Genomic DNA, 27,956 nt, shown 5'->3' with positions numbered 1-27,956 from the left:
AATGAGAGTGCATCACTAGTGATATATGCAATTCTTGTTTATTGTTTTGTTATAGGTTATAGATACTTCATGGTTCATACACACGTGGGAGAATTTGTTTAAAATCTTACACATATATAACCTCTTTAATCTCACATGATGAGATAACAAATAAAAATCTACTTGTTTTAGTGTATCTAGGAGGTTAAAGTAAGTCTAGGAGTTGGTTTCAATTTTTCTTATAGTGGAAGATATGAACAAGTCTAATTGGGTTCAAATATTCTCCCTCATGATGTATAAAACAAGATGTAAGAATCATCTTTGTGTGCATATGTGTCACAATCCGAGAGAATTTGCATGATTTTAGGTACCATGTGATCTCTAGTCATGTGGACCAATGTTTTTCCTCCCAAGGGTATGCCAAACTTAGTCCTACTCAACATGGACTACACCTTTGCTCTCCTGTTAGTTAAGTGTTTAGCGAAAATTGTTACTTAACCAAATTTCCGTTTACAATGTACAATACAATATAAAACATGCATCATCAACACAAGGACAAGATACATATGCGTTATAGGTGGCACACATCCTAACACTTGATATATAACATCATATAAATACAACTACAATACCCAGCACAACACTTAGGCCAATATAACAACTTGGCTTACAACTATATAAAAGATGACTCACGACATCAACCCATGAGATATCTCCCCTCCACCATTTAAAGACTTCAAGTACAACTCTCAAACCCCTTTGCTATAATCCACAACTAAATTGGTGTCTAGGGGTGATCCCTAAATATCAACTTTATGGAAACCTAAAATTTCAATTCATAAGACAAACCTCAAAATTTTGTGATATGGAAACCCTAAATATGGTATGAGCACCAAATTTTGGTCCAAATTGTAAAATGTCACAACTCATCTTGTGATATCACAACCCTATGTGATATATCTCTTTAATTATCCATGCAATATCTCTCTATGATATCACACACGACACCATATATCGCATGACCACGTCGCATGTCACAACTCTGTCTGTAGTCACGATTGACCTTTATAAGGTCACATGCAATCTCTCTCTGCAATGGCACACATATCGGTGGCCATCAAAACTAAAATAAAAAATTCTCCTTTTAGTCATTACATAACCCCAAGTCACTTGTAGAATGATCCATAGAAGAAGAACCTAATCTATGTTCAAACCTCTAGCTCAAATCCCTTGCCTCACTAGGAAAGGCATGGCCTAACACCAAGTTTGTGTAGAAATTAATGTGTAGATTCAATACTGCTCATGCAATTTTCTAAATCACAAGACTTGAAGCTACTCTACTAATCTGCGGAAGTTAATTCACCATATAAAACAATAATCATTGACATGCAAAAGGAAACATCACACATACACAAATATTAAATATCTAGGGGAAAGAAATTGCTTAAAACCCCTTACTATATGTATTGCATTAATTAGGGAAAAGAGAATAAATACAATGCTTGCTCAATCCTGAGCACACCCTGTGATAGTATAGTTTATCCCTCTGCCCAACCGACTAATCTTGGCACAACACTTAGCCAATTTCAATCCTTCCGAAGCTCTTATTTCCTTGCATTGTTCCCTTGGGAAATTCCCCTATTTTTTAGGAATTTCACACCAAGGAAATGCACAGTAGCCTTAGGTCAATCTCTGTTATGAAACCAGCTCAAGAAAAAGATAGAAAAGATAGATCAACGCCTTAGAATTCAGCCTCTTCGAGGGGGCAACCTCCTTTATATTACATAAATGAGCAATTCTTGGATGATTCAAATGACAAAACCTCCTTTCTATATATAGGAGTCTAAGGAGTCACAATATAACCCAGCCGACCTAACAATAATAATATAAAGCCACAAAAATAACAATAGAGGGATTCTATGGGGCATAGTAATAAAAATATGGGGAAAATAGGGGCACAACAATATTAATAAGGGATACAACTACAATAGTAATGGGGTAATCACTAGTATTATAGGGACCTATCATGCCCCTCTCCTTCAAAAAAAGTGTTGTCCTCAACGCTTGAGTAGTTCTGGATGCTTCTGTATAAAATTCTCATCCTCCCATGTGGAATATTCAGCGGATAAGTTCTTCCACTTGATGAGATAATCCGAGATTGATCAATTTCGTAGCTGTCGAGTTCTTGTTTCTGTGACTGCTTCCAGTTCCAATATAATTTTTCCTTCCTCGTCAAGTTCTGGCAATATTGTTTGAACTGGGAGCTTGTTGCCTATAACCTTCTTTAAACATGAAACATGGAAAACTGGGTGCACTCGAGACGCTGCAGGAAGCTCCAATTTGTATGCCATAGTACCAATCTTTTGCAACACCTTGTACGAACCATAATATTTTGGTGATAATTTATTATCCTTCTTAGCTTGCTTGAGGGACATTTGTTTATATGGTTGTAGCTGTAGGAATACCCAATCGCCCACATCAAAACTTCTTTCGCTGCGATGTTGATCTGCCTGTTGTTTCATTCTATTCTATGCCAACACGAGTTATCCTTTAAGAGTTGGAGGACTTGTTGTTGATGTTCAATGTGATGTTCCACTTCTTGAACCTTAGAATTTTATCTTAAATATGATGTGATGGATAGTGGCTGATATCCATAAAATACCATAAATGGGGTCATTTTTTTTGCTGTATGGAAGGAAGTGTTATACCACCATTCAGCCAGAGGCAACCATTTGACCCATTGTGTATGTTTATCAGATACAAAGAAACAAAGATATCCTTCCAAACATTTGTTTACTATCTTAGTTTGCCCATCAAATTGAGGATGATAAGATGAGCTATGAGCTAACTGAGTACCAAGACAAGAAAATGATTCTGTCCAAAAATTTCCAGTGAAAATGGGATCTCTGTCGCTTATAATAATCTTTGGGTTTCCATGCAGCTTTTGAATTGTTTCCATAAATGCAATAGAAACTGTATTGGATTTCAATGGATGTGATAATGCAAAAAAGTGTGCATACTTGGTAAGTCTGTCAACTACCACCATGATGACACTCTTTCCCTCAGACTTGGGTAAACCTGTGATAAAATCCATTGAAACCTCCCCCCAACGTTGGCTTGGAATGGATAAAGGTGGTAATAGACCCGGGGTCTTAATTGTTTCAACTTTATTTTGTTGGCAAACCAAACATTCCGCCACAAACTTTTGAATATCTGATTTAAGGCCATCCCAAAAAAATTCCTTCTTAACCCTGTGGTAAATTCTTAAAAATCCCGAGTGCCCTCCTAAGGGAGAAGTGTGCAATTCCATAAGAATCTTTTGTTTGAGTTGCGAATTCTTACAGAGGTATAAGCGATCTTTGTACCATAACGAATCATTTTGCCAGCTAAATGTATCAGATGTATTGGAATCTTGTTGTAACTTTTGAATAAGTGCCCACACTTCTTCATCATTCTTCCACTCCTCCCTTGCTTCATTTATCCAATATGGTTGGATAATAGAAATGGTGCACAACAACGCTTCCACATCCTCATCCTTTCTTGAGAGTGAATCTGCCACCACATTTTGCTTCCCTTTTTGTAGATGATTTCAAAGTCATAACACAACATCTTTGTGACCCACTTTTGTTGCTCTTTAGAGGATAATCTTTGTTCTAAAAAGTATTTAAGGCTATCATGATCTGTTTTTACCTTGAAGTGTCTTCCCATTAGGTAGGGTCGCCATTTCTTAAGTGCATGTAGTATTGCCAACATTTCATTCTCATAAATAGCTTTGTGTAAAAACCTTCCCTTGATTGGATGACTTTCAAAAGAAATGGGTCTTTCATCTTGCATTAAAACATCACCAATTCTATTTCCTGAAGCATCACATTCCACAATAAAGGTTTTTGTGAAGTCCGGTGTAGCTAAGACCGGTGCTTGGCACATTGCCTCTTTAAGATGTTTGAAGGCCTTTGTTGCTTCTGGAGTCCATGAAAATGCATCTTTCTTCAATAATCTTGTTAGAGGTGCTTCTATTCTCCCATAATTCTTAACAAACTTGCGATAATACCCTGTCAACCCGAGAAATCCTCGCAGGTGCTTTATGGATGTGGGGATTTTCCATTCCTTAATGGCTTTAATTTTGCTAGGGTCTACCTTAACTCCTTCATGAGATACAATATGACCCAGATATTCCACCTCTTGTACTCTAAAGAAACATTTGGATCTTTTTGCATATAATTGTTTCTCCTCCAATAGTTGTAGCACCTTGTCAACATGTTCAACATGATCCTTCCAAGACTTGTTGTAGATTAGTATATCATCAAAAAATACTAACACAAATTTTCTAAGGAAGGGTTTGAAAATGGAATTCATCAAACCTTGAAATGTAGAAGGTGCATTGGTAAGGCCAAAAGGCATGACCAAAAATTCATAATGACCCTCATGAGTTCTAAATGCTATTTTTGGAATGTCTTCAGTCTTCATTCTGATTTGATGATATTTTGAACGAAGATCCAACTTGGTGAAGTAAATTGATCCATGCAATTCATCCAATAATTCATCAATGACAGGAATGGGAAACTTATCTTGAATAGTGAGCTTGTTGAGCTCCCTATAATCTGGACATATGCACCATGATACATCCTTCTTGTGCACCAATACTACTGGAGCAAAGAAAGAACTTTGACTAGGTTGAATTATACCAGCCTCTAGCATTTCTGCAACCATACATTCAATTTCACTCTTTTGGGCATAGGGATATCTGTACGGCCTGATGTTTGGAGGAACACTTCCTGGAATCAGATGAATAGCATGATCATGATCACGAATAGGTGGGAGGCCTTTGGGAGTCTCAAATACCTTGGAATGATTGTCCAAGACTTTTTGGAGATTTGGAGAAATAGATGATTCCAATATGGAAACATCTAGTGAATATAATTGTGCAATTACACCTCTTTGTTCCTTTTTTAGAAGCTTTTTCGTATCGTTAGAGATAACTATCTTTCCCGGTTTACCTGCAATACCCCTTAATTCAACTTCCTTTCCTTCCGTAGAAAATTTCATGAAAAGTTCTTGAAAATTAAAAGCTATTGTACCCAAGGATTGTAGCCATTGGAATCCTAGTACAACATCAACACCTCCCATTGGAATGGAAAGCATTGGGCTAGTCAATACATATTCTCCCATGGATAGCTTGATATTATGACACTTTCTAGAGAAATTTGTTGTTCCTCCATTTGCAATCATCTCTTGACATTTTGGTGTTGGATATAGGAAGTAATTCAATTCCTTTGCTACCTTACAATGAATAAAATTGTGGGTACTTCCTGAATCAATCAACACTATTACCTTTTTCTTCTTGATCTGTCCTTCTATCTTGATGGTTTGAGGAGTGGTAATTCCAGCCAATGCATTACAAGATATGGTCGGATTCATTTCTTCTTTATCTAGGCTTTGTTCCTGGAGTATATCCTCTTCCTTTGACCTTTCTTGCTCCTTTTCTTCTTCCTCTTCACAATCTATATAGAATAATTTCTTCTTAGCACACTTATGACCTTTAGTGTATTTGCTATCACAACTGTAACAAAGCCCTTTTGCTCTTTTTTCTTCCAATTGTTGTGGTGTCAACCTTATAGGTTGTGGAAGGCTAGGGGTAACAACACTTCCATCTTTATAGTTGTGACTGGTATGCTTCCTGGTTGCCATAATTTTGCTTTCCATTTTTCTTGCTAACCTGAATGCCTTCTCTAATGAATCAGGTTCCCAAAGGCGAACATAATGTTGGATATTATCCTTTAAAGTCCCTATGAACACATCAATCCTATGCTCCTCTGGAATATTTTTTACCCTTATGTTCAATTTTTGGAACTCCTCAATGTGCTCCATTATTGAACCCTTTTGTTTGAGACTTATCAATTGGCTAAAAAAAATGTTGCTTTTTGTATCCTCATAATGTGCTGTCAATTCTTCCGTAAAAATTGCCCAAGTGATAATTTGTTTATGAGAGCAAAGCCATTGATACCATACAAACTGATTTGGTTCCAAATATAAAGTTTCATTACGTACCTTTTGTGTGTTTTGCACATTATTGAGATCGAAAAATTACTCCATCTGTAATATCCATGTTGCGGGATCCTTGCCATCAAACTTCCTCATATCAATTTTTGGAATATGGTGGGTCTTAGATCCAACATTAGAGTCTATGGAATCATGATTAACATTTCTTTTGTTCTCATCATGAGTTTCCTTTACTACCCTTTCACCATTAGTGACCATTTTTTGTAGCAACTTATTCATATTTATCTTCAATTCTTCCATGTCTGTCTTCAAATCTATCTTCAAATCATCCATCTTAGCTTCCACATCATTCATCTTAGCTTCTACGCCTTTCTTTAAACAATCCATCTTAGCTTCTACGCCTTTCTTTAAACCATCCATATTAGCTTCTACATATTTCTTTAAACCATCCATCTTAGATTCTGTTCCTTTTTGTGCAAATGACACTTGTTGCACTTGGTCTCGTAATTTTGATATATCATGTTGCATTTCTTCCTCTTCTTCATAAGTCATGCTAGAGCTTTCAGGTTGCCTAATAGGTGTTTTCATTTTCTTTCCTCGAGGCATCAATTACCGATAATAATGCTTTACTATGCCATTTGAATTCCTTCAAACTAATTTTTCAAACCAAGCTTAAGCAAAAAATTTTAAAAAACTACACACCTTTTTTCACTTTGTAGGAGCCTGATATTGAATCTGATGTCTCTCTGTAATTTCAGATCATCTAGTTATGAAATTTTGATTTGTAGTATCCCTCCGCGTCATCTTTCTAATGCCACCAGTTTGATCTAGATTGGATTCTCCAAGAAAGAGTTATGCACAATCTCCCACAGTGACTTGATTGTAGACTAGTTCAGTAGAGCGAACTTGTACGACATGCCACGAGTCACCGTTTCGACTTTTGGCTCTGAAAAATATTTACAAGAAACTACAGTCTGTCCTCTTTCTATACCTTCTTACGAAATTTCAATCTAATGCTCAAAAAGAAAGTTATGACGATTTTCCCCAGGTCACCTATTTGGAATGTAATTCAGGAATCTGCAAAAAGACCAACTTCCTTAGATCATATCTCTGCAAATATAGCACAAAAAGATCTGAAATTCTGAACCGAGATTCAGCGTGATTTCTTATCAAATGGGTTTTTTTTTTAGCTTCTGAAACGTCAGAAAAAAAAGTTATAGAAAAAATGCCACAATGACTTGTTTGGAGCAGCGAAACCCTAGAATCCAAAGCTCTGATACCAAATGTTATGAAACCAGCTCAAGAAAAAAATAGAAAAGATAGAACAACGCCTTAGAATTTAGCCTCTTCGAGGGGGAAATCTCCTTTACATTACATAAATGAGCAATTCTTGGGTGATTCAAATGACAAAACCTCCTTTCTATATATAGGAGTCTAAGGAGTCACAATATAACCCAGCCGACCTAACAATAATAATATAAAGCCACAAAAATAACAATAGAGGGATTCTATGGGGCACAGTAATAAAAATATGGGGAAAATAGGGGCACAACAATATTAATAAGGGATACAACTGCAATAGTAATGGGGTAATCACTAGTATTATAGGGACCTATCAATCTCTGACTACATGCACCACCTGTACACATGCGAATATTCTAAAACTAGTACTACACTTCCCTGGGATCTCCATATCAATTGGGTAACTCGAATTCTCTACATGCAACAATTATTTTGGCTAATTGATCAATTAATTGATTTATCACTGAGTGTGGTTGAAGTTACACATCCACAACTTGACCTCCACTAGTTCTTCTGACAGGTAGAACTAGTTAAAACGACAATAACTAAAATTAACTGAAATATATTTTTACAAAATAGAAATCAATCATGTAGAAATGAACTTAAGTGTCTCCAACTCAAATTTACTAAGTTAACTATGTGACAAGAACCATGTCACATCAGTTAACTACCTCCAAGTATTCTACTGAAATAGAAATTCAAATTTTAATTTAGTTTGACCAAGGCAAAGTCAAACTATATTTTCTGGCTACATTTTCAACACTCCCTCTCAGCAAGAAAGGGATTATCAAATACCCCAATCTTCCTTCTATGGAAATCAAATTTTCCTCTTGACAAGGCCTTTGTCAAAATATCAGCATCTTTTTCCCTTATTGGAATGTACTGTAACAACATACTCCACCTCTGCACACAATCTTGTAGATGGTGATACCAGATGTCGATATGCTTGGATTGATCATGAAATAATAGATTCTTAGAGAGTTTGATACAAATCTAATTCTCATAGAAAATCACTGTAGGATCCATCTTCTGACCAAATAACCCAATAATAATCTTTCTCATCTAGATAGACTTACATATTTCTTGACTTGCAACCATGTACTCTGCTTTTGCCAACTCGAGTGTGATAGATATTTGCTTCATGTTGTACTAATAAATGGTTGTGAACCCAACACTAAAAAATTCCTCCTCATGTACTCTTCCGTCTGATGGACTCCCCACCCAATCTACATCTATGAAGCCTTGCAGCTTCACTCCCTTTGTCTGTATGTACTAAATACCAAACTAAGTAGTGCCTCTGAGGTATCTCAACACATGCTTTGTTGCCTTCCAATACAATTTGTTTGGCTTAACCATTTCTTGAATAAGCTGGTTAACTACATAACACATGTCCTATTGTGCGTTCAACAAATACATAAGTGAACCCACAAGATTCCTGTAAATGGTATCCTCCACTAAAGTAGCATCCTCTTTCCTCTAATTTCCTGCTAGAGGAGTCTCCATGGGTTTGAACCTATCCATGCAAAACCTCTGAAGTATCTCATTGGAATACTTTCCATGAGATACAAATAGTTCCCCATCACCTTTCCATACCTCCAAACCAAGTAAGTAGTGCATAAGGACCATGCTTTTCATCTCTAAATCCTCTTGCAAGGTCCTCCTTGCAAGATTAGATCATATGCTCATCACCAGTAAGGATCAAGTCATCAAAATATAAAAAATAATCAATAATTTACCTTCTACCACAATGTGATAAATATTTTCATCTTCTTCACTTTTGGTGAATCCAAAACCAGTGAGATCTCTATCAATCATAGTATACCATTCATGAGGTGCTTGCTCGAGTCCATACAATGCCCGCTTGAGTTTTCACACATGTGAATCTCTGTCAAAGGTCTCACACCCCTTTAGCTGCTCAATTTACACCTCCTCCTCAATAAGTCCTTTGAGGAATGTTGTCTTCACATCCATCTGGTGGATCTTCCACCCCATCTGCACTAACAGTGATAGAATTGACCTGATGGATGAGTACCTTGCCACTCGAGCAAAGCTATCCTCATAGTCAATTCCCTCCACCTGAGAGAATGTCTTGACCACAAATGTAGCCTTGTGTCTCTCTATTCTCCCTTCTACTGCATGATTTACCTTGTAAAGCCATCTTGAACTAACCATTGATTTGTATGTTGGTCTTGGGACCACTTCCCAAACACTATTGCTGACAATGGAATCATATTCCTCTACCATAGCATCAACCCATACGAGTTTCTCTACATCTTCCTCGAACGAGGATTTATTTGTCTCTACCATCTCACTCATCAGAGCCATGTAGCTAGTGTATTGATCTAGTGACCTCCTCTTCCTACATTGTGATGTGGGTGCTCCCACATTCTCTCTAGAATCCTACAATAATATTTCAGCTTCCCTGGTTTACTTCCTTCCTTCTTGAGTGAATGTCTCCACTCTCTGATTCTCTGCTTGTGGCTTCTCCACAACTTCTTGAGGTTATGCCTATGGAGCCAAAAGCTTCTGATCAGGCTGGAACTGAAGCTTCCTCTCAAGAAAACACCTCATTGCCTTCTCCTCATCGAATTTCACATCTCTTATGACCACTGTCATCCTGAGAGATGGAAAATACACATGATAGTTGTGAGGTGTGTCTATGTACCCCACAAATATGCCCAACTCTATTTTCGTCTGTAGATTTTTCCTTGCTTCCTTGGAAACATGACAGTAAATTGATGATCTAAAGATCCTGAAGTGTGACACATCTAGTTTCTTCCTTGAAAAAGCTTCCTTTGGTGTACTCATGCTGTAACATCCCTAGTGAAAATTCCATGTAATAAAAGTTAATAAAGGTAAAATAATAACCACATTTATGGGACACTTATTCCAAGCTGAATGTTGGGCAAGAAATCTTAGTGTGGGTGTTCATTTGGTTTATTATGGCTAAGGAAATTGACAAAGGTAATGGCAAAGGCTTTGGAAAGGAAAAATGGAAATTTTGGCAATTTATTTATGAAAATAATGGAAATTAGGAGAAAAGGAAGGTGAAAGGTCACAAGTTGCATGTGAGAAGGAAAATTAAGGAAAATAATGAAAAAATGAAATGAATAGAGGCCACTTTAATAAAAAGGCTTTTGAGGATTAGTTGGTAACCTTTTGACTGTTCAATTTTGGATCTCTCTCTCTATTCTCTCTCTCACACACTCTTGTACACTTAGAGTTTTCTTGGAGCACTTCAACATTGGATCAAGCAAGGCAAAGAAGGAAAAGAGGAATAAAATATCAAGCAAGGAAGAGCAGGATCAAGAAGCTACAATGGGTTTACTTGCAGGTATCGATTTGCATGTGTAATTTCCTTGCTAAATTTTGCATGCATGGTTATGCATGTGTTTTCTTGGTTCTATTTTTGTCATGGGCATGGGTTTTCCATGTGTGACAATGTTCTTCAGCCTTGCGTTGCCATTCCTGGATAGCCATGGTGAGATGGGGTTCTGATTTTTTGGTTGAGTTGGATTGTTAAATGGATTCAAAGCTTAGTGAGATAGATCTCTGAATGAAATAACGCATGGCATAGTGATCCCTGAACTGGACTGTGGATTGAGGTAAAGCCATTGGCCTAGTGACCCATGAACCAGACTGTGGGTTGCGTAAAGCTAGGTATTATGTGCCTCGGTGGGCCTAGGAATCCTTAACTAATGAATGAAGGGATATATGGTAAATCCTAGAGGTGGTTTCCCTTGAGAAGGCCTAAGAATCCTTGCTAGTGAATGGCGGGATATACGGTAAAGCCTGGAGGGTGGTGTCTCGATTATGGCCTAGTGACTCCTATATTAGACTGTGGGTTGTGGGCAAGCATAGAGACTAGGAGATAGGAAAATTCCTCACGGTGTAGGTGGAGAATTCTTGTGGCATCCATTCTTGTTTATGGCTTACCGATCCAGTGAGGATTGTGATAAATCTTGATTCTATTGATGAGGGTGAGGTGGTTTAGCCTCGGAAGCCCTGATTGGTTCTTTTGGTTTGAGTCCCGCATTCATGCTTGGAATATGGAACATGGGTGGTTGATTCAAGAGAGACTTGGCTCAGCCAATCTGTGGTCGCGTGGAACATGGTAGTCCCATACCAGGTTGGCTTTTGCATTCATCAATAAGAGTTTCTTTCCTTGGTATTTTATGAGAAAATGTATTGGATTATATGTGGCATTTATGGTTGTTGTATCCTCATTATTTTTGTTATTTATATGTTGGTTATGAATATGTTTTATGATAGTGAAAATGTATGGTTGTCATCATGTTTTGATTTGTCAATGAATGAGAAATGAATATATGAACTAATATATGATAATGCAGCTAATGTGATAAGGCACCAATTCTTCTTAGTGATTCTTAGATAAGTATAAGACCCCTATGCTCAGATATGTTGTTTAAACCTATAGAATTCATAATTGTGATATGTTTGATGAAATTCCTGTCATGTCTAGTAGGGGTCCAGTCAAGTACTTGTTTAAGAATTTGCATTGGAATCATTTCCTCTATGTTTCATTTCATTTTTGTGAATTCCATGAAGTTATGGGAAGTGACTAGGTCTTAGCCCTGGAATTTAGCCTTCAATCTCGTAGTCGCTGGCATAACACTGGTAGAAAATGGCTACAGTTGCACTCAGACAGGCTCATGGGAGTGGTTGGGAACCTCAGTCGCTTGGAGGGCTTGGCAAGGGAGAGACTGGGGCTCTAGGTCCTTGAAATGCTGAGTTTCCTTAAAGGTTGGTCTCCTGGAAAGGTGGGGTAGCTCTTGGAGGTTTTGTTGCATGTGTGGATGGTTAATTTGGTTATTTTTTGTGGTTCCACTTCCTTAAGGTGACCTAGGAGGTTGAATCAGATCATAGTAGACTCTTGTCACATGTTTACCCGGTTGGTCGGTTATTTGGGTAGATGTGGGAGGAGGGTGTTACCGAGTGGTATCTAAGCATGGTTCACCCCTTGGACTAGAGGGGTTGTGTGTTGGTCAAGAATTCATGTCAGTTTCATATGTGTTCTCATGTTTGTGGTCTATGTACTTGCTGTGTATGCATGGTGTTGGTTATGGTTGTAATGATGTTTCCATGTCAAAAGTTAATGGCGTTGTTATTGGATGTGTTTATCATGAGTTTATGTCAGTTATGCACTAGATATTAATGTCAATTCTTGTATGTAATGTATATGTGTTCATTTCATACATATGTTTTTATGTATATATTGGTATGGTTGTTGTTGTAATGTATGTGGTCATGGTGTGTGGTTAATATGGTCATGCATTTATGATTGGACTATGGCTAGGATGATATCTACATGTTGTTATGATTATGTTTATACATCTATTATGCTAATCTGGTCAGTCTTGTAGATGAGATATCCTCCCTGAGTTATACTAAGGTAGTTTGGTTTGTTTATGATTTGGTTTAGCTCACATAGTGTGCCTTGCAGGAAGAGATAAAGATGACTAGAAAGATGGTAGAATACAATGATTCTCCCTATGAATTAGATGAGCAGCATGATGTTGGGTACTCTTCTGAATTAGAAGACACATTGAAAAGTTTGAAGGAAGAAATAAGGGGTTGTAAAGTGGATAATGATAGAATCATGAAGGCGCAAGAGAAACAAGCAAAAGTCAATGCAATAATCCTTCATAGTTTGTCAGAATTACAAAGACAGGGGCCACTCTGGATTAGATATGGATAGGATAATGGGACTAATGGGGCATATGGCAGTAGGTCTTAGGGTGGTCAGAGGTTAGATATAGATGACATGATCAGAGATGGTAGATTCTTGGATACTTTGGATAGGAGAGGTGATGGACACATGCACTATTCTAGTTTTGGTTCTGATAGGCGTGATGATCATCATTGTTATCACCCTTACAAGAGGAGTGATAGGGCATACTTTCCAGATGAGTTTAAGAAAGTGAAGCCACCAAATTTTGATGGAGAGTTGAAGAAGTCTAAGGATGCAGAGGCTTGGTTATTTGGTAAGAATAATTTCTTTGAATTGCATGAGAATACAGAGAATATGAAGGTTGAAATAGTTATCTTCAGCCTCAAAGGGAAAACATATATCTGGTGGGAAGATGTAAAATGGGCCAAAGACATCAGAACATAGGATTTGAGTTGGCATGAATTCAAGAGACTCTTTATAAAGAAGTACTTGTCGAAAAGGTACTATGATAGAAAATCCAAGGAATTCTATGAGCTCAAAATGGGATCGATGACATATGAGAAGTATACGACCAAGTTCTTGGAGCTATTGAGGTATGTACCATATCTTAAATATGAAAAGGCTAAAATTTAGAGATTTTTTAGTGGATTTCCATTAGCATTTAGAGATAGGATAGAGTATGATGAGCCTAGATCACTTGAGGAAGTTATTGGGAAACTAAAGCATTGCTATGAACATTCAAAGCGTAAGACAGAGCATCAGAAATGATGGAAAGGGAAAGATAAAAGTAAAGGTAAATGGCAACCAAAAAGAAGAAGGCCTCAAAATACAGAAGAGAAAGAGAATTTTTCACCGCATAAGAAGGTCAATACAACTAGATAGGGACATGTGTCACAACAACATAATAGAAGTGATGGGACAAGACAGTTGGAGTGTTGGACATGTGGTAAGGAGCATTGTAAGAGGTATTTTTTGCATAATCAGGGTGGTAGGCCTCAAATATATAGTGCACAGGAGGCACAAACTGTTGGGGATGTTGGGTAGATAATTCCTCGTATATATGCAATGCTGGATAATAGGTAGGAATATCATCAAGCATGTATCATTGAGATGTATGGTAAGCTTCATGATCAAGTTGTTTCTATTTTGATTGACCCTAGATCTAATTATTTTTATAATAGTCCTGACTTGGTGGATAAGTGTGGTTTGAATAAAGAAGTGCATGTAGAATCTTGGTTAGTATAGTTGGTTATAGGTACAAAGAAGAGAGTTTATCATTGGGTAATAGCTTGTGAATCTGAATTGAATGGTATGCCTACAGTAGCACATCTGAATGTATTACTATTGGGATCATATAGTATGATTTTGGGTATGGACTGGCTATATCTTCAAAGGAACAAAGTATATTGTTATGACAAATACATTGAGTGCTTGGATGACAATGGGGAACAAAGATTCTTGCAGGGTAAGAATAAAGCAACATCAATTAGGATGGTGATAGATATACAAGCAAAATAGAGTCATAGAAAAGGGTGTGCGTTATTTGCAGTACACATTTATAGTGATAAAGGTAAGGAGGATGAGGATGCAGAGATATTGAGCAGGTACCCAATTTTACAATAGTTTCAATATGTGTTTCCAGCAGAGATCTTAGAGTTTCCGCCTCATAGAGAAGTGGACTTCTCCATTAAGTTGGTAACAGGGGAAGCAACAACATCAAAGGCACTGTACATAATGAGAAATCTAGAGCTAGTAGAGTTAAATTTGTAATTGAATGAAATGTTTGACAAGGGATACATTAGGCCAAGTGTATCACCTTTGGGTGCACCGGTATTGTTTGTGAAGAAGAAAGATGGTACTCTTAGGTTATGCATTGATTATAGGCGGTTGAACAAGGTGACCATTAAGAAGAAGTACTTGTTGTTGAGGATTGATGACTTATTTGACCAGTTAAAGGGAGAAATATTGTTCTCAAATATTGATTTTAAATCCGGATATCATCCGGTATGCATCAAGAAAGAGGACATTTACAAGACATTTTTTGGACCAGGTATGGGAATTATGAGTTTGTTGGAGTTCCATTCCATTTGACTAATTCCCCAACTACCTTTATGTGTGTGATGAATAGTGTGTTGTGTCATAATTTGGACAAGTTTTTTATTGTATTCATTGATGAAATTTTTATATATTCTAAGAATGAGGAAGAGCATGTCGAGCATTTAACAGCAGTGTTGAGACTATTAAGAGAGCATCAATTGTATGCTAAGCTCAGTAAATGAAATGGAACAGGAATTGAATAGGAATTGAAGTTGATAAAAAAGAATCTAAAAGCAGCACAGGATAGGCAGAAAAGATATGCAGATCATAACAAGTTGTTTAAGGATTTTCTGGTCAGAGAACATGTGTACTTGCACATCAAGCCAAAGAAGAGCTCCTTGCTAATTGGATCATGTGCCAAGTTGGCACCTTAGTTTTGTGGACCTTTCAATATCCTTGAAAGGATTGGACCAGTAGCCCATTGAATTGCACTGCCTTCGACAATGAAATTCCATCATGTTTTCTGTGTTATTGCTTAAGACGTATGTTAAAGATGTTGATCATGTGATTTACTAGTCTGTATTGAAGGTGGATCTAGATGGAGAATTCCAGCCAAAACCTTAGTGTATATTGTAGAGAAATGTCCTCATGCTATGGAATCAAAAAATCAAGTAGGTTAAAGTGCAGTGGAAGAACTTTAGGCCCGATGAAGCTACATGGGAGATGGCGGATCAGATACGGGCTATGTATCCTTCTTTATTCATTGGTTAAGTGAATGTTTTTGTATATTTCTTTGGTATATGTTTCGGTATATGTTTTGGTATATGTACATATGTATATGGATGTAAATACCACCATGAGCTATGTTATAAAGCTCCAATAATCAATATGGGTGTCATGTTGTTATGTTGGCATGTTGGTTTGCTTCTCAGCAGGTTGATCATTGTAAATACTCCAACGAGCTAAGTTATAAAACTCCATGGGAAGTATGTTTTTCTTTTAGTATTCTTATGGGTTATAGGTGTCATTGAACACTGAGGACGGTGTTCCCCCAAGGGGAGAGTTTTGTAACAACCCCGATGAAAATTACATATAATAAAAGTTAATAAAGGAAAAATAATAACCACGATTTTGGGACACTTATTCTAAGCTGAATGTTGGGCAAGAAATCCTAGTGTGGGTGTTCATTTGGTTTATTATGGCTATGTAAATTGGAAAAGGATTTGGAAAGGCAAAATGGCATTTTTGGCAATTTATTTATGAAAATAATGGAAATTAGGAGAAAAGGAAGGTGAATGGTCACATGTTGCATGTGAGGAGGAAAATGAAGGAAAATAATCGAAAAATGAAGAAAACAGAGGCCACATTAATAAAAAGGCTTATGAGGATCAGTTGATAACCTTTTCTCTGTTCAATTATGGAGATCTCGCTCTATTCTCTTTCTCTCTCTATTGGAAAATTAGGGTTTTCTTGGAGCACTTCAACATTGGATCAAGAAAGGAAAAGAAGGCAAAGAGGAAGAAAATCTCAATCAAGGAAGAGCATGATCAAGTAGCTACAAAGGTTTTACTTGCATATATGATTTTCATGTGTGATTGCCTTGCTATATTTGTCATGCATGGTTATGCATGTGTGTTATTTATCTTTCCGTTATGGGTATGGGTTTTTCCAGGTGTGACAATGTTCTTCAGGATTTCCTTGCCATTTCCAGATAGACATGGTGATATGGGGTTCTCATGTTTTGGTTGAGTTGGATTTCTAGATGGATTCGAGGTTGAGTGAGGTAGATATCTGAATGAAAGAACACATAGCCTAGTGATCCTTGAACTAGACTATGGATTCCGGTAAATCCACTGGCCTAGTGACCCATGAAACAAATTGTGGGTTGCGATAAATCCAAGTATTGTGTGCCTCAGTGGGCCTAGGAATCCTCAACTGCTGAATGGTAGGATATATGATAAAGCCTAGAGGTGGTTTCCTTGAGCAGGCCTAGGAATCCCTGTCGGTGAATGACGCGATATACGATAAGGCCTCGAGGTTGGTTTCTCGATTATGGCCTAGTGACCCTTGGATTAGATTGTGGGTTGTGGTAAAACCTAGAGACTAGGAGATAGGAAAATTCCTCATGGTGTAGGTGGAGAAATCCGGTGGAATCCATGCTTTTTTATGCCTTAGTGATCCAGTGAGGATTACAGTAAACCCTGATTCTGTTGATGAGGGTGAGGTGGTTTAGCCTCAAGAAACCCTGGTTGGTTCTTTTGGTTTGACTTCCACATTCATGCTTAGAATATGGCACAAGGGTGATCGACTGAAGAGAGACTTGGCTCAGCTAATCTATGGTCAGGTGGAATGTGGTAGTCCCATATCAGGTTGGATTTTTGATTCATTAATAAGAGTTTCTTTCCTTGGTATTTGATGAGAAAATGTATTGTATTATTTGTGGCACTTATGGCTGTTGTATCCTCATTATTTATGTTGTTTATATGTTAGTTATAAACATGTTTTATGATAGTGAAAATGTATGGTTGTCATCATGTTTTTATTTGTGAATGAATGAGAAATGAATATATAACCTAATATATGATAATGCAACTAATGTGATAAGGCACCAATGCTTCTTAGCAATTCTTAGATAATTATGAGATCCCTATGCTTAGATATGTTGTTTAAACCTGTAGAATTCATAATGGTGATATGTTTGAAGAAATCCTTGTCATGGCTAGTAGGGGTCCAATGAATTCCTTGTTTAAGAATTTTCATTGGCATCATTTCCTTTATGTTTCTTTTAATTTTTATGAATTTCATGAAGTTTTGGGCAGCAACTAGGTCCTAGCCTTGGAATTTAGCCTTAAATATTGCAATCACTGGCATAACACTGGCAGGAAAAGGCTATAGTAGCACTCAAGAAAGCTCGTCGGAGGCACTGGTACCCTTAGTTGCATGGAGGGATTAGCAAGGGAGTGAATGGGTCTCTAGGTCCTTGAACTGCTAATTTTCCTCAGGGGTTGGTCACCTGGAAAGGTGGGGTAGCTCCTGTAGGTTCACTGGACGTGTGGATGGTTAGTTTGGTTGTGTTTTGTCGGTTCTACTTCCTTAAGGTGACCTAGGGGGTTGAATCAGATCATAGTAGCCTCTCGTCACATGTTTACCTTGTCTAATCATTTACTTGGGTAGATGTGGGAGGTGGGTATTACACATGCCAAGAATCTTGTGAGGGCTCTTGTTTTGCAAATAGATCATTGTGTTACATGCTTCAGCCCATAAGTGTAGAGGTAGGATTTTGTCATGCAACATATCTCATGTTGCTCCCACAATACTTTTGTTGATCCTCTCAATCATCCCATTTTGTTGTGGGTTATGGGGTGTTGTCAACTCTATTCAAATGTGTTCCTTTGCCTGAAAAAATTTAAACTCATTCGACACCTACTCACCACTGTTATTCCTCCTGAGAGCCTTCACTATCTTACTGGTTTCTTTCTTAATAAGTGCTTTAAACTCAACAAATTTGGAGAACGTCTGATCTTTATTTTGCATGAAGTAGATCCAACACATTTGTGAGAATGCATCTACCAATATAACATAATAACTATGCTTGGGAGTGGAGGCTAATGAGAAAGGTCCACAAACATTAGAGTGGATCCTTTCAAGGACTACATGCACCCTATTGTCTCGATCATTGAAGGTGTATTTTGCGTACTTCCCTAATGTACACCCTTTGCATGTATCTCGTTGCTCTAGTGCTCCTTTGGGGAGGCTTGTAGAAATTTATTGCATGATATTCAAAGCGCCATGATGAAAATGGCCAAGTCTTCTATGCCATAATTCGTTGACATCTTAGCTCTACACCTTCTCTACCTTTGTGCTCAATGTTTCACAGTATTTCACATATAATTTGTAGAGGTTCTTCAATCAAACCATAATTTGTTTCACTTGTCCAGTGGAGATATGTCTCAGGAAAGCCTTCCCTTTATAAATATCACATCATAGCGACGGTCTTCCAACACATCTATGAAAACTAGATTCTTCTTTAGACCCAATACATACATCACATCCTTGAGCTTGAGAGGGGAGCCAGACTCCCTCTGAAAATTAACTGCACCAATACCAATTGTGCTATACCTTCCATCATCTCCCATCTCGATGTGCATTTGGAGATCCTTCTCCTCCAAGTTAGTGAAGAATTCTTTGTTACCCATCATGTGGAATGAGACACCACTGTCAAGATACCACACACTACCCATCACTGTGCTTGCCATGCATGAAATTAGGGTAAAATCAAGTTCGAATTGTGAAGCCATGGCTTCACCCACTACTCCTCCTATGGTCTTCTTTCGTTCTTTCTTGTGTGGACACTTCGTTGCATAGTGCCTGAATTCATGACAGTGAAAGCACTTGATTCTAGACAAGTCTTTCTTCTTGCCCCCTCAACTCAAATCTGCTTTGGATTGGGATTTCTTCCCTTTCCCTTTATTTTCCTTTCCATCCAAAGAAAAATTCTCCTCATTCTCTCCCTTGGATGAGTTCCAATCTCAGGTGTTCTACCTTATTTATTCCTGCACTAGATTAGACCATAACTGCTCCCAACTCGGTAGTTTTTCTCTATCATTTACCAAATCTTGATAGCTATTCCAACTCTTGGGAAGGCTCAAAAGGGAAAGGGTTACCAATTATTCTTCAGGTAGAGTACCACTGACCTTGCCGAGTTCATCACGAAACTGTGTAAACCTGCTCAGGTATTGTAGAATTGTGTCTTTCGTTTTCATCTTGATACTTCAAAGCTTGTCCTTGAGTGCCAACTTCCTGTGGTCACTATTGTTCTTGAATAATTCAGTCAGTTCTTTCTACATCACGAATGGAGTCTCTTTTCTATGCAGATTCAAGATAATATGATCTTGAACTCCCTCCAATATGATTCTCCTTGCTTTGGCCATAAACTTCTTCCACTGAGCAAGATTCTGAGCATCAAATGCTTGGGGTTTTGCTACATCTATATTGATGTATTCTAGCAGTCCATTATCATCCAATACTACCTCCATCTGGTCCTTCCATGCAACAAAGGTTTAGGTTCCTTCCAAGTCATACTCGATCCTAAGTCCATTGAAATCCATCTTCTCAGTCTTGAAGAAACCCTGCAACATTGATCTTGAGATTTGAATCTCTTGCAATGGCAACTTCGAAATCTCTTCTCTATAGTGATTTGATTCCAGCTCTGGTACCATGTATAAATTAATGTGTAAATTCAATATTGCTCATGAAATTTTCTAAATCATAATACTTGAAGCTACTCTACTGATTTGCAGAAGTTAATTCACCATCTAAAACAAGAACCATTGCCATGAAAAAGGAAACATCACACATACACAAAGATTTATCTAGGGAAAAGTAACTTCTCAAAACCCCTTACTATATGTATTGCATTAATAAGAGAATAGAAAATAAATACAATACTTTCTCAAGCCTAAGCACACCCTGTAATAGTATAGTCTATCCCTCTGTCTAACTGATTTATCTTGGCCCAACATTTAGACAATTTCAAACCTTCCCAAGCTCCTATTTCCTTGCACTATTCCCTTGGGAAATTGCCCCTATTTTTTGGGAATTTCATACCAAGGGATTGCGCAATAGCCTTAGGTAAATCTCTGACTGCATGCACCACCTGTACACATGGAAATATTCTACAACTAATAGTACACTACCTTGGAATCTCCATATCAACTAGGAAACCTGAATTCTCTGCATGCAACAATTATTTTGGTCTAATTGATCAATTAAATGGTTGATCATTGAGTGTGGTTGAAGTTACACATCCACAACTTGACCTCCACTAGTTCTTTTGACAGTTAGAACTACTTAAACTCACAATAACTCAAATTAATTGAAATAGATTGCTACAAATTAGTAATCAATAATGTAGAACTGAACTCACGTATCCCCAAATTGAGTTTACTGAGTATTCTGCTGAAATAAAAAATTGAATTTTAATCTAATTTGACCAAGGAAAAGTCAAAACAAGATTTCCCTACTACATTTTCAACAGTTTTTGTTGTGCACATTTGTTCCAAATATGTAATCCCAATCAAGTGCTCATTCCAACCTATAGTCATTCCAATTTTCATTTTTTCCAACTTTTCCTACAATATGCACCTTAGCCGCAAACTCAACTTCATGTCATCTTCATCTAAGTATAGTGTGACAATCTATGCCCCATGCCACAGACACAACTCACCACCAAACTCCTTGTTTTTTTTGTTGCATGGTTCTCCCTCACTATATACATGTCTAATATTCAAAATAAGTCAAATATATCTACCCCCTACGGAAGTATGACTCAGAAATATATACAAGTGATGTGTGTGCACCCAACTATAACATTAGCTAATTGGATGTGCCCTTTGGGCTCTCTATATTGGTTCACATACCAAGTAGATCCATCGTAATATATGACCAATAATATAATGCTTTGTTTCATCAAAATATTGAGATTTGATACATAGAGGTCATTGAACAATGTGGTTCATTTTTTAATGGCATGTTTTAGATTGTATTTACAACTTTCTAGAAATTAAGTTTGATAGAGTAAAACAATGAAAAAAAATATTTATACAACTTATTGAAATTTGGTAGCATCAATGCTAATCAAAATGATTCTTTTCAAGATTGTAACTTGTGTTGACTCATTAGAAGTGTTATCACCAAAAAATTATGCACTTGAATGTGCCAATTAGGGCTAGCATATGTAAAAAATCATCAAATCAAAGGTTATTAAAGGTTAATAATCAATAACTCATAAGAATATGGTTACTGGCCATTAATCATACTTTAACTAATTCATGCAAATACATTCTTTAAGATTTGCATGGATTTTCATGACCGTTTCTTCAACATATGGACAAATCCATACAAAGTGACACTCTAAGGATCAACGATACAATGAATCATGAAGATATGTGACAGGGTGTTAGTATCAAGTGGAATTGGATCACCCCAAGCTATACACACTTGAGGGAGTACAAGGATCCCCCAAAGGACTCCCCAAGTACTCCTGTAGGCATGGAAAGCCCATAAATATATCCTAATACCATTAATGGAGATGGATGGAGACATCCACTCATTTGACTCACTTGATCTATATGAACACAATCCATGGGACGAATTCAAAGAAAGAAGTACATAACAAAGCTATGCTACCAAAAAATGCCTCTCAGTGTGCATTTTTTTGTGATCTTGGCCCTCACTATTGAAGAGTGTTCAATGGGCTTCTTGAGGAGATATTACACCTGTAGGAGAGTTAAAGGATGAACCTCCTTTAGGATATCCAAGGATCCATTTACCTAAAGGCTCCCTTTAGTGTCTTTGGGAGATATTTGTTGGCTTGTTGGGGCCTGACCTAGGTTCAGAGTGAATTAGCCAAACAAATCCTTGTAGTACTAGACCTTTTGGCAACAGTCCATAGAGCGCGGACTTAGGTCTCACCCGAAGTAGTGTGGGGGGGGGTTCTGGAACTAGGTTTCCACACCCTTGAGACGTCTGAGGTGTTGAGTAGGTCCAACTGTGAATACCTACGCGTAGGTTACTCTACATGCTTCCCTGACCTACGGGGCCTCTGCACCCTGATATACTTGACTTCGTGCAGCCCTAACTAGGGGTTGTGGGGCTTTCGTGCTGCTGAATCAGCGATCTGCACTATTTCCCCAAGTCACACCGTAGATCTTACTTATCTTCTTATACCAGTTCAGTTATCTTCACATAAACAAATACCTTGTATTACATTCACTTACTCAACACATTCATATAAGTTCGCATAGTAGTAAACTTGAAATTCATACCCAAAAATGCATAAGACAGGAGAAGATACACATAAATATGGTAAAAATTCTCTTTATTAATGCTTCCAATGGTTACAGGCTCGACCTACCTTGCGCACTTAGCTGCATGGGTCTGCACACTCAGCTGCGGACTACTAGGCCTCTGCACATTCAACTGTAGAGCCTTATCCTACTCTACGACCCAAAGACACGACTTACACTTCGAATCAATGCTTCATCAATTCTTTAGATTCATCCATGCTTTTTTTATTAGATTCTTTCTACACTTAGAGCCTCGCTCTATTTATACAATCCCATGGTTCGAGACCATGGGTAGATCTTTCAAACCGACATTACATTACAAAAACAAGGGTGGACAACCCTATGACTCTATTACGACTTCACGCTCCGTGCCCATAATTCGCGGAGTCTTTACAATGGAGTTAGTCAAAACTTGGGCTTTAAGCCCCAAAACATGCCTTGGGGGGATTCCATGCCCAATAGACCCCCAACACAAACATCGTGACTTCCACTCGAGTCACTCTATCGGTGCAAAGATCTTCACGTGGAGACCCTCAAACTCTGCTCGAACGACTGCAAGGCCAGCAGCTCACTGAGCGGTTGCCTGTTGAATCTCTTGTACTCATTGTTCTGTGACCGCGGTGTTGGAATTGCTTCCCTGGATCTGTTCCTATATCCCCAGCATCTGCGTGAGCTTGCCTTCAATTGTTGTTGTGATGATGAAGGCCTCGTTGATCCAAGGCTGAATGCATGCCTTCAAAACTGCTTCTCTGTGTCGCGTTGCATCTACTTGCTCCTTAAGTGCTTTGGCCTGTTGCATTCGCGCGAGTCTCTGAGTGAGGGCCACTGTCTGCGCGGTCCCTTTGACGGTATCATACTGCTACTGGAGCTCATGTGCCTCTATCTCTAAGCACTGGATGTTAGGGTCCTCTTGTAGATTGGTGAGGACCTCGAATGACTCTTCCAACATTCTGGTGCAGTCCCTTACTACACTGTTGATCTCCTCCATCCCCGATGTAATAGCGCTGGTGCATTGTTCCCTTACTTCTGGAAGAGTGGACAGCTGTGCCTTCAACTGTAGCTCTGCTATCTAAAACTTCAACTCCAGCTGAACCTTTGTCATTTCTTCTCACACCTCATGCACCCCTGCTGCTAATATCTGGATGCGCGCCTTTGCTAGTGCTTCTCTTGGGATGGCCATCTCAGGGACCATCTGGCAGGATTCTTCAAGTACTTGCACCATCTACTGGTTCTGAGACACAACCTCGTCTCTCTGCAAGCTCAACTGTTCCATGTTGATCTTCTGCTCACTCAACACCTATAATGCACGACTGTCCCTAGCCTGCAGTTCTGCAGCAATCCCATCCTATAGAAAGTAGAGCATCTCCCGCGATAGCACAGCCATGTTGATTTTGATGCCTTTCAAGGTACTGACTGTAGGCTTGTCGTCCTCATTTGTTGTAACCAGTGCCCCTTCTGGTAGCACTATTGTGTTGTTTGTACGAGCATGCAACATTTCTTAGGCTGCAATTGTCCCTACTGCGATGTTGGTCAAAGGAGTACCAGCCTAAGGAGTGTGCACCTGCAACTCCTGAATCTTCGCTCGGAGGGCACCTAATACAAGCTAATTCTCCTCCATGAAGTTCTAGAGGGCCTCGGTGGTGATGTCGCACACCGTCTTGCCTATGTTGTACAGATCGTCCTTAGTAAGGGTGATTGGGTCGATAGACAGTTTAGATGCTTTGACCTTCTTGCGCAATCCCATCCGCTCACCCGAGCGCTGGTGCTTTAATTGTGTTGATGCTGTTTGTGGGTCTGCGCTGCCCTCCTATACCTCTATTTCTGTCTCCTTCTCCTACTCCTGCTCATTCGAAGGCGATTTCTGGCCCTCGCTCACCTTCTTTGCTGCCTTTTGTGCTGCTGCTGTGACCTTTTTCTGCTCTGACACTTTCTACACAACGTCCCGTGCCTCCTACGCTTTTGTTGTCACTGCTTCTTGCCTTCTCTTTTCTGCCAACTGTGCCATGCATAGTTTGGCTTCCTCCTTCTTCTTCTGCATAGCAAACGTTTCCACCACGACGATGTCTGGGGTGCGCCATTCTAGCAACCATGTCTCCAGTACATCAAAAATCACATCATCAGTGGCTATGAAGGGTAACTCGCTCCACTTCTTGGCAGGGTCCTTGTGCGCCCTAAGGTATATGTGATGAATGTTCGCTTTAAATTCTGCAAAACTTTGCAAGTTCTTGTAGACAGTTGGTGATAACCGCGGCTTACGATTAATCCCCATTCTGATGTTCATCTGCATGAACACCCAGAATATCTACTGTTGCGGATCCGGTTCATGTCCTTAGTGGCCCATAGCAAAGTGTACTTCGTAGCCTCCAAGAGATCCCTTACAATCCTGGGGAACTAGCTATCCTCTGACAATTCCCTCACCACCAGCATTATGGATAGTAGAAGCCATGCATAATGGAACGTTTTTCCTTGTTCCAGTGCCTCACGGTAATTCTCCAGGAATTCTTTGCACAAGAATTTAGACCAATTAAACTAGACCCCTTCTGCACATTGTTCAGCAAGTGGCACCACCGGCGCGGGTACCTCATCCACATGACACTTCCGCATGAGCTTACCTGCCAATATCTAGGTTGCAACTTTGAATTCTTTGTTGTTGATGCTAGATATGGCATAGCCCCTTTTCTTCTTCTCTAGCTTGTATTTCTTTTTCATGGCCTCTACGAAGGCCAAATTGCTGCTCTTTCCTTTTGAAATGTCTGCGGGGTCCTCTCCTTTACATGGGAGCCGGGTAATGCTATGGATTAAGTGGTCTGTGATGGGGGTGTGCTCCACCAGCCACAAACACCCACCATGCACCAGGCAGAGGAGCTGCCTGATGATGAAGATAGTCACTGGGGTGCAGTGGTAATGTAGCACTTAGAGCCAGTTTAGAAACCCTGCCTTTTCAACTCTGCATAACCACTTTTCATGGCTCTAATTCTATAACTCCTTCTGCGATGTTTTGCTTTGTCTTCATGAGCTGTGTGGTCTTTAGGTGAGGGAATTTCTCGTGATCAGCGAGATCCCAATCTTCAAACTTGAAGTTTGGTACCCGTCGCAGGTGCCTGCCCTAAAAAATGATGTCGTCTGAGAGGAGCAGGGTTTGGAGAGAGCTCTTGCTCTCATCGAGGTCCTTGGGCACTTTTGCCTTCCCCTTCTATGGGGGGACATACGTAAGTAGCTTTGTTGGAGGGTGCGCAGCCTCGGTTGCTTCCTCCATGCTCTCTTCCTCATCTTCTTCAATTATGAGGTCCTACAGGTCTTCTTCCTCCTCGTTGTTTTCCAGGTTAACTGCTTTCCCTTTCTCCTCCATCATTAATCTGGTGCACAATGGGTTTCGTGGGGACACACACACTAGAATCATTGGCTATTTATCTTTCTTTGGTCTCAGCATGTGTGGTGAATTAGAAATTTCCGCAACAATCTTAATGCCTTCAGGGGCATCTTCTACCATCAGGGCGTGCGCGGCTTCTTCAGCGGTCATCTCTGTAATTTTCCTAGCTTCTTCAGATGCTGCCATCTCGTTTGTCCAAAAATATCTCAATCGCTCACTCAAGGGCTCAAACAATGTTCTGCATAGGACAAATAGGTCTTGGTTCAGGATAGTCATGGCGCACAACAACTCAATTCACAAATGACCAAGTGTTGTTTGTGGGGAAACCCTTTGTATTTTATATCGCCTTTTAAATTTGAATTTGACCATTCCCCCCAAATCTAGTTCATTAATGCTCCCTTGGTGGCAGATTTTCCCAAATATTGCCCATAAAGCGCATCTTAAATGCCTATTGCCCGCTCCATTTGGTCTCAAGTCAAGCATCACATCGTGAATAGTGACTACAATGGTCACTTTCCAGCCAATCTGCATGACAGCGCAGCCCCCCTTGTGCGGTCGTGGACATTGTGACACTTTGCTCCAGCACATAGCTCCAACATCGCGCAGCTCTCGGGCATAGTAGTTTATAGTCCCGTGCCTCCTTTCAGCTACTTGGGGCACTAAGACTATACTTCCCATGGCTAGTTAGGTGGTCGCGCCACCTGTATAGGGTTTCAATCAGTCATCCATCACTTTTCCTGGAAAATATCCACCTTTTATTGTTACTGGCTGCGTCGCGCACTTTATCATCTACAATGCGCCACCATGGGTGATCCCTTTAGTAATATGCGGTCCAATCCAAGGCATTAGGCTGATCAATTCCCAGCGGTAGTACCCAAATTCGTCAACGTGATCATGTGCATCCTGTTTTATCACCCTGGTTTTCTTATCGAGAAAATCCTTCTTTATTTCGTCCTCAAGCTTCTTGACTTCCACTTCCATCAGAGCGCTTTTCTCCCTTAATCACACCCTTTCTTTCACAAGTTCTTGGAGGCTAAGATCACCTTATCATATTTCTTCCTAAGGTCCTAAGCATTCTGCTTTTTTCAACTGCGCGATCCCTTGTTCCGAGGCTCCACGAGCTGTCATATCTATCAGTGTTGCTATGCGCAAGCTAGGAATTTTATACTCTATTGGGACTACAACGTTCGCTTCATACTCCAGCCTTGGAGGCACCTACCCCATTAGTTTTTTGAATGTTCTCTTATAAGCCCATAGAACTGCTAGTATGCACAGGTCCCAATCACTCCGCTGCGCATTATATACCTTGTTCAGTGTTTCGCACACTTTGTTAAAGGCTTCTGTGTGGGTAGCCTTCTACGCACTCGTTCCTTCCACACTTTGTTGTCCCAACTGGAGGGACCATTCCCGCAAATTCCCCGCCAACACCTGCTTATTGACCATGTTCCCAAATACGAAGTCCAAGTGCATCCGCGCTGGTTGTTTAGCATATGCCTGTACCCATCTGGACAGATGCATGTGCAGAACATTCCATCCAGAAATATTGTCTGTTAATCACATTTTAGGCTTCCCAAACCACATGTGCATCATTCTCTTGCATTCGCGCCAATCCTCAAAGATTCCTTGGTGTGTACCCCACCACCTCGCAGGCGTCACATGCAGTACCCATTTCAAAGCCTCGAAACATTGTTGTTTCGGCACTTCTCTTTAAAATTGGTTCAGGAAATCA

The sequence above is a fragment of the Pinus tabuliformis genome, chromosome Q (genome assembly GCF_031772625.1).
Source record: "Pinus tabuliformis cultivar Carrire ecotype Pingquan chromosome Q, CPIR1, whole genome shotgun sequence".
Classification (NCBI taxonomy): domain Eukaryota; kingdom Viridiplantae; phylum Streptophyta; class Pinopsida; order Pinales; family Pinaceae; genus Pinus; species Pinus tabuliformis.
Note: the sequence above shows the minus strand (reverse complement) of the source record.